The sequence below is a fragment of the Natrix helvetica genome (assembly GCF_964273705.1).
Source record: "Natrix helvetica genome assembly, chromosome: 5".
Taxonomy (NCBI): Eukaryota; Metazoa; Chordata; class Lepidosauria; order Squamata; family Natricidae; genus Natrix; species Natrix helvetica.
The window spans coordinates 2,093,092-2,099,939 of record NC_138551.1 but is presented as its reverse complement, the minus strand read 5'-3'; positions in this window follow the sequence as shown (position 1 = coordinate 2,099,939).

Genomic DNA, 6,848 nt, shown 5'->3' with positions numbered 1-6,848 from the left:
TTGAAGGAGGAGCCAACATCGCGACGGTATAGATGTACGGTCTCAATGCTTCGAGACCGCTGCCGATACTTTTGCCGCTGGGTGGTCCAATCGGACCTAAACTGTCCCGAAGAGACGGTGAACAGGAAGCCAATGTCTTGCTGATCTCAGGGACCCCGCAAAGTCCCTGATTGATCCAAGAGAAGGTTTTCAAGCTGGCGACAAAAGGCAGCCTAGGCTGATGAAGTTGGGACAGCTCCAGGATGGAAGGAAACAGAAACAGAAAGTGTGTCCATCTGGTGAGGAATCCTTTCTGTTTTGAAAAAGACTGCCCCCCAAAAAACTTTTTTTATTCTAAATTAAATCCTTAAGGAGAAGAAGTAAGCAGCGAAATTGACCTGCATTGGATTGTTTTGAATAGTATGCTTTTTTTTCTTTTGTAATTACAATTTGTGGATTGAAATGCTCGCAACTTTTTCTCTCTCTCCTCTTCTTAAAGTGAACAGACCGGTTTTTTCTTCTTCGACTTTTTCTTGCTTTACTTATTAACTTAAGGATTAAAATCTCCTTCTCTACTCTGGTTCTTCTTCTTCTTCTTCTTCTTTTTTTTGTAAATGGTATATCCTGACAATACACTGTAAATGTTTATGTTTATGTTTATGTTTATGTTTATGTTTATATATATATATATATATATATATATATATATATATATATATATATATATATATATATATATATATATATATATATATATATATATATATATATATATATATATATATATATGTGTGTGTGTGTGTGTGTAGTTGTGTTACAACTAATCTCCCTTTATTTATTTAGCAGCACAAATACAACACACACACACACACACACACACACACACACACACACACACACATATATATATATATATATATATATATATATATATATATATATATATAAGATATTTGCAACAATGTTAAATGAAGGGATGCTAAATGAATGAGGAGAAGAGGACAGTTAATGATTGCTAATTTTTGCAAATATTTTCAAGATCTAGCCAATCATTTTGGTGGATTAAACCATGATTCTCTTCTCCTTATTTATTTATTTTATAGAAAAAATGCCATATGGGGAGACCTTGATGTGCAACAGTTTGTTTAGTGACCATTCGATGTTACAATGACTCTTGAAAAAGTGACTTAAGATGCTGTTTCACACTTACGACCACTGCAGCATCCCACAATCACATGATCAAAATTCAGACACTTTGGCAACTGACTCATAGTAATGATGGTTGCAGTGTCCCTTAGGTCACGTGATCCCCTTTTGCGACCTTCTGACCAGCGAAGTCCCCAGATTCACTTAATGACCGTGTTTCTAATTTAACAACTGCAGTGATTCACTTAACAGCGGCGGCGAGAAAGTTCATAAAATGGGACAAAACTCACTTAACAAATGTCTCACTTAACAACAGAAATGTTGGGCTCAATTGCGGTTGTAAGTCGAGGATTACCTGTAGTTTATCAATTATTTATGTGTAAATAAATACATTCTCATCATTGTCTTTTATTTGCTTTAAAAAATTCATCCAACGTACTTTATTTAGGTTAACATCTAATGGGTTTCCTATTGTCATTTTTACCCGATTCAGGAATTTTACCCAGATTCTGGTGGTTGAAGTTCACCCATCTTCAAGGTTGAGAATAACAGAACTGGAAGGGACCTTGGAGATCTTCTAGTCCAGCCCCCTGCCCAAGCAGGAGACCCTCTGGCGTAGGAAAACTTTTTATCTTCATTCTCAATATTGATAGCCATCTGTCAGAAATGGTGTAGGGCCTCCTGTTTGGGCAGGGGGTTAGACTAGATGACCTACAAGGTCCCTTCCAACTCTCTTATTCTGTTAATGAGCTTTCTTTTTCATTAATATAGATAATCTTTTTCTAATCCATGAGTGCTGGGCATTTGGCGCCCTCTGCTGGTCAAACGTTAATCCCTTGCCTTGCGGGTTCAAGCACAATTTAAAACACAAGAACGTAGAACAGGGCTGGAACTGGGACCTTGGAGGTCTTCTAGTCCAACCCCTGCTCAAGCAGGAGTCTGTATAATTCAATCCCAGTCAAATGGACATCCAATCTCTTTTTGAAAACCTCCAATGATGGAGCACCCACATCTTCTGGAGGCAACTTCCATTCCAGTGATTCGTGAATGAAGCCATCAAGGAATTAATTTTATTCATTAACTTTTGAATTGAATTTTGGAAAACAAAAACTGCTGAAAAAACCCTTGCTTTCTGATTCTCTCTTTCCTCTTTCGGACTGCCACAGACGGCTGGACTGAAGTCAGGTTGACAGGACGGCCGCTGAGACGAGACGCTTTCAAAATTCAGGGAATAAAGAAATGTGTTGAGCGGTCTCAATCTCATGTTAAGTTTTTGGAGGGCTCAGGATTTTGGGGAAAAGCCAACCTGTTGTCTTCGTTTGCAGTTCAAGACTCGGCGCAGATCTGTTTCTCGATCCCAGCCCTTCTAAGCGGCGTGGACTACAACTCCCAGAATGGCTGGCTGGGGAATTCTGGGAGTTGTAGTCCACCCCACCAGAAGTGGTATTCAGCTGCTTTGGACCAGGTCAGGCGAACCAGCAGTGGAGAGGGCAGGTGGCCCCGTGCCCCGGCTCTATGCCATGTTATTTAGCCACGTTTTTTGAGGCTGGGCACATGCGGGGAAGGCACACGCGCAAGCCATGTGCATGCACAGAAGGCCGGGCACATGCACGGAAGGTGCACATATGCGCGAAGCAGTGGTAAAAATAAGTGAAACTCAGTGCTGCACCCAATGTAAAGCAGCTGGGATTGAATAGAATAGAATAACAGAGTTGGAAGGGACCTTGGAGGTCATCTAGTCCAACCCCCCGCCTAAGCAGGAGACCCTACACCATTTCTGACAGGTGGCCGTTCCAGGGAAGAAGCTCCCACAACTTCCGAAGGCAACTTCTGTTCCATGGGTTGATGGTTCTCCCTGTCAGGAAATTCCTCCTTTATTTCCAGGTTGAATCTCTCCTTGGTCAGTTTCCATCCATTCTTCCTTCTCTGGCCTTCAGGGGCTTTGGAGAAAAGCCTGAGCCCCTTCCTCCCCTCTGTGGCAGCCCCTCAAATATTGGAAGATGCTCTCCTGTCTCCCCTGGTCCTTCTCTTCCCTAGACTAGCCATGTCTCTCTTTTTTCTTTTTTCCTTATTTTTTCCTTCCTTCCTTCCGTCCTCCTTTCCTTCCTTCCTTCCATCCCCCCTTCCTCTTTCTTTCTTTCTTTCTTTTTCTTTCTTTTTCTTTCTTTCTCTTTCTTTCTTTCTCTTTCTTGTGCCTTGGAAAACAGCTTGATCCCCCCTCCTCTCTGTGCCAGACCCTCAAATATGGGGAGACTGCTATCCTGTCTCCCCTGGTCCTTCTCTTCCCTAGACTAGCCAGGCCCAGTTCCTGCAACCGTTCACTGTATGTTTCAGCCTCGGGCCCCCTCATCATCCCGGTTGCTCTTCTCTGCACTTACCTATCTAACCTAAATGAATCCCCAGCCATTGCGATGGTTCTTCTGCTGGTCTGGTGGTCACCCTCACCCTAGGACCTCTTAATTAAGTGTCCACCTCCTTTGAGGGCTGGAAGGCAGAAGATCTGCGACAGCTTCCCGGGGAAAAGAGGCCAGGGTGGGGCCAAGATCACAGGCTAGAGAACGTAGCTCTAGTTTCCTGGCAGGGTGTCAAAACTTGTGGGTTGCCAGAAAGGTACACTGTGTCCTTCACAACTGAATGAAACCCTCGGTGGGTGCCAACCTTATGCTCAGCTGCAAAATCGCAGGTGTTCTTCCTTCATCTGGCAAGGAGGGGGTGGGGGAGGGGGGTTGTTGTAAAACTTGGGTGTGTTGTTTGTGCAACGCGCTTTAAAGACCTGCTCTCAGCCCATCGGGGTGGGTTGTGCAGGGAAGGATCCGGCAGAGGCAAACAACACTCCGCTCTGCTACTCGGAGGAGACGCGGAGCAGTCGTGGTCCATGTGGATCTGGTGGGAAAAGGAGGTGGAAAGATTTAGGTAGGGAGGTGGGTAGAGAGAGAGCAGGAGAGACGGTGGAGAAATCTTAACTGTGGTCTGTAAAAGCTTCTAGCCCTCCTTCCCTCCCTCCCTTCCTCTCCTTCCTTCTTTTCTTGTTTCCTATTTACGTGTCCTTCCTCGCTCCCCCCCTCTTCCTCTTTTTATCCTTCCTTTGTCTTTCCTTCCTTCCTTCTCTATTTCCATCTCCTTCCTTGCTCCTCCCTCTTCCTCTCCTTATTCTCCCTCTCCCTCCCTCATTCCCTCCATCCTTCCTTACTCCTTCCTCACTCACTCCCACTCTTCCTTCCTTCCTTCTTTTCCTCCCCCCGTCCATCCCTTCTTTCCTATTTTCATTTCCTCCCTTGCTCCCTCTGTCTTCCTTTCCTTCCCCCTCTTTCCCAAGGCATTCTAGTTCATAGCAAGTGATTCATCCTGACGGGTCAAATCCACCATCACCTTCCTCTCCTCTTGTGGAAACCTTGTAAGAAGGGCTCAACTGGGGGAGGACTTAAATCACCCACCCTCCCAGTTTGTAAGAGTTAACACAATCCATGGAGACTCCATCCAAGGGAGGAGGTACCAGAGGTTGAGAGAACAGGCCAATGAAGAGATCTGATGCTAGACAGTGAGAAGATACTCTGTCTTTGGTTGTTCCATCTGCTCTAGGACATACGCAGGGCAAGTCATGGCCTTCTCCCCCAGGGCAGAAGGGCCCCCTTCCCCAACCCTCTAAGCTTGTCAAGGAGAGAAGCAACCTAGAAAGAAGGAAGAATTTCCTGACAGTTAGAACAATTAACCAGTGGAACAGAAGTTGCCACCAGAAGTTGTGAATGCCCCAACACTGGAAGTCTTTAAGAAGAGATTGGATAACCATTTGTATTGGGTCTTCAGCTTGATCAGGGGGTTGGACTAGAAGACCTCCAGGGTCCCTCCCAACTCTTTTATTCTGTTATCATTCTGACTTGGTGGCTTGCAAGAACCACAGCTGCCTGGGAAAGAAACATGAATGGGCTCACTTTTTCCAAGCTGAATGAAGCCATCGGCCTCCAGCGAGCTCACAGAATTAGCCTCCTGCCCCCCAGAGGCTAATTTATGACGGGCCCTGGAGGCCGCTGCTCGGAGCCGAGGCCAATCACAGGGCCTCCAGGGGCCTTGCTGGCTGCTCCTCTGTGCAAAAGGAGGCCTCCAGGGCTGCAGAGGTTCAGCCTGCAGGACCCAAAATGAGGCATGTTCTTCTCCCCTCGGCCTGCTTGAAGGAGGAGGGGGGAGGAAGGGTCTCCTTTCTTTGGACAAGGGGCCCTTTAATTATCAGTTCATCCGTCTGTCTGTCCATCTGTCCATGCATCAGTTTAGCTAGCTAGCTAACTAGCTGTCCAGCTATACGTCTATCTATAATCTATATCCATCCATCCATCCCTATGTCTATCTGTCTATCATCTATATCATCTATTTATACAACTATATATTAATCTATCCCTCCCTCCCTCCTCCATCTATCATATCATCCATCCATCTGTCTGTCTGTCTGCCTGCCTGCCTGCCTGCCTGCCTGCCTGCCTGCCTGCCTGCCTATCTATCTATCTATCTATCTATCTATCTATCTATCTATCTATCTATCTATCTATCTATCTATCTATCTATCTAACTATCTATCATCTATCTATCTATCTATCTATCTATCTATCTATCTATCATCTATCTATCTATCTATCTATCTCTATCCATCCATCCATCCAGTTATGCTATATATTGATCTATCACCCTCTCCCTCTCTCCCTCTCTCCATCCACCCACCCACCATATCTATCTATCTATCTATCTATCTATCTATCTATCTATCTATCTATCTATCTATCTATCTATCCTATCTTCTACCCCTCCATCCCTCTATCCACTCAAACCCATCCATCCATCCATCCATCCATCCATCCATCCATCCATCCATCTATCTATCTATCTATCTATCTATCTATCCTATCTTCTACCCCTCTATCCCTCTATCCACTCAAACCCATCCATGCACCCATCCATCTATCTATCTATTCTATCTTCTACCTCTCTATCCACCCACCCACCCACCCACCCATCCAACCACCCATCCATCCATCTATCTATTCTATCTTCTACCCCTCTATCCCTCTATCCACCTGTCTGTCACTGGGAGATGGGTGGACTTCAACTCCCAGAATCCCACAGCCAGCTCAATTGAGGCCCATCCCTCTCCCAGCAGCCAAGGTGGAGGGAGGCTGCCCTTCACGGTTGAGAGAATGAGCCAACTCCATCAAAGGCCGATCGTTGGCTTAGGCCAAAGCTTCTCTTGAAACCTCGCCCACAAATGCGTGCAGGGGAGACGGGGCGAAACAAGGCACAACGTCCGTTGCAAAATTGTGATGCCCTGACTTCCAACTTCGATCCAACAGCCTCACCATGGAAGTACAAAAGGCTGCATTCTTGAGTCACTGCGCAATTTCCACCCATTTGCATCATCATGTTTGGCCCTGAACACCTGAGATCTCGGTGCACCCAGCCAAATCTGCCAATAAAGGAGAGAGAGAGAAAAAAACCCACTCTGGTTGCATCCACAAACCCACATGTGGGGACAACGTGGCGAGAAACCTATGAGAAACAAAGAGGATTTTTGTGTCCATTTCGAAGGAAACGAGAATGCTGCCTTTGACTCATCGGGTGGGAAGAAGAGGAAAAAGAGTGTGAAGAACAGCAGAAGGGCTCTAAATATTTCACTCAAGGGTGAATAAACAAGCCAACAAAACATCAGCGAAAGGTGTTTGTGTGTTTTCCTGAGACAACAG